This window comes from Trichechus manatus, unplaced genomic scaffold, assembly GCF_000243295.1.
Source record: "Trichechus manatus latirostris isolate Lorelei unplaced genomic scaffold, TriManLat1.0 scaffold00427, whole genome shotgun sequence".
NCBI lineage: Eukaryota > Metazoa > Chordata > Mammalia > Sirenia > Trichechidae > Trichechus > Trichechus manatus.
Genome location: NW_004444363.1, coordinates 264,906 through 266,600, shown reverse-complemented (window position 1 = coordinate 266,600; position 1,695 = coordinate 264,906). Strand labels below are relative to the sequence as shown.

Sequence of the window (1,695 nt, the reverse complement as noted above, 5' to 3'; positions counted from 1 at the left end):
GGTAGTAAATTACTGTATTGGCAGAAATGGTAAAAATGAAAGAAAATACAAGTGGATATTTTGTAACCACAGCAAGTATGCCTGTCACTGGTGACCATGATAAAACATTACAGGTAAAGTGGAAGACCCCTTTATTTTGGTCCCTACCCTATCTAATTTTCTTTATTTCATTCCAGAAACAAACACTATCATGAATTCCAGGCCACGGTTTATCCTTTTACCATGCACATCCGTGTATGGTCACTCAGGCACCACCCCACACACCGCACTGAAACCCATTCCTCTCCCCTCCACCCCACTTCATTCCCCTTACCCCACCTCACCCCCTACCCCACCTTGCTTATAACAGGTAGATTAATTTTGTGTGTTTTCCAGGCTCACCTTAAATACCTTTTCCCTCCCTCCACCCTTGGAGATCCTGAGCTGCACAAAGTTGCAGCATGAATGGTTAGGGAGACTCCCAGGTACTACCCCACTTCCCCTTACCCCCACTCCCCCTCACCACCCATACCTCCTCACCCCCCACCCCTCCTCACCTCCCACCCCATCTTGCTTTTAACGGGAAGATTAATTTTGTTTATTTTCCAGGCTCACCTGAAATACCTTGTCCCTCCCTCCACCTCTGGAATTCCCGAGCTGCATGAGGTTGGGGAATAGGTGGGTGGGGAGACTCCTGGACCACTGCATGGGGATTTGCCCTGTTCTTCAAAGTTGGGAGGGTTACCCACACAAGAATCACCAGGAGACCTTTATTTAACTCTGGTACCAAATCACTTTATTGGAAGAAATGGTAGAGTAGGAAAAGAAAAGAAAGAGAAGTGAACTTGTTGTAACCGCAGCATGCTTGCGTGCACCAGGGACCACGGAAGTCCCTGGGTGCTAAGGCTCAGTTCTCCTTGTCGCTGTTGCCCAAGGCGAACTCCTCGAAGAGGTACTCGGCCAGGCCAGTGTCCAGGGCCCCCAGCTTGCGCAGGTTGGTCACGTGGTAGCCCAGCTCCTTGATGGCCCTCACCTGCTTGTACAGAAAGTGACTCTCCAGAAAGTCACACAGCTGTGCGTCGCCATTGTCGGTGGCCAGCCAGTGCAGCTCCAGAAGGCTTTGGTTGACGCTCTGCTCCAGGTGGAAGGCATGCTCCATGGCGTTGAGCCCGCTGCCCCAGTCGTCCAGGTCGGGACTTCTGATTTCGCGGAGCTGGATGCGGCCCCCACGCTCGTTTTGTAGCTTCAGCAGAGTCTCCGCATGCTCACGCTCCTTGTGCGAGTGGCGCAAGAAGTAGGCCGCGAAGTTCTTCAGGGCCAAGTCGTTGCGGTCGAAGTGGTAGGCCATGGAGAGATACACGTAGGACGCGTAGAGCTCTAAGTTGATCTGACGGTTGATGGCGGCCTCGCACTCCTGGAGGTAGTTCTGACACGCCTGCGACGACGGCACGGTAGCCATGGTGGGTGTCTCGGGCCAGGCAGCGACGGCGCAGGCGTAGGTGAAGTGTGGCAGGCGGTAGGCGGCTCCTGTCGGTGGGATCTGGATCCGGACGGCAGAGTTGGGACCCGGCTGGCGGCTGGCGGGGTTGTTTATAAAGTGCGGATTGGGACCCGGATGACGGGTCCGTTATGGGGGGCTGGGTGGGTCTAGAACGAGTTCTCGGAACGGCGGGAGGGGGAGTGAGTGCCGCGTTCCATGGAGCAGGAACCCTGGCC

General features: G+C 54.7%; 1 pseudogene; it reads right to left on the bottom strand.

Annotated features, from left to right (window-relative positions):
* Positions 1–886: 886 nt before the first annotated feature.
* Positions 887–1,438, bottom strand: LOC101359788 (ferritin heavy chain pseudogene; annotated as a pseudogene).
* Between the last annotated feature and the right edge of the window lie 257 nt (positions 1,439–1,695).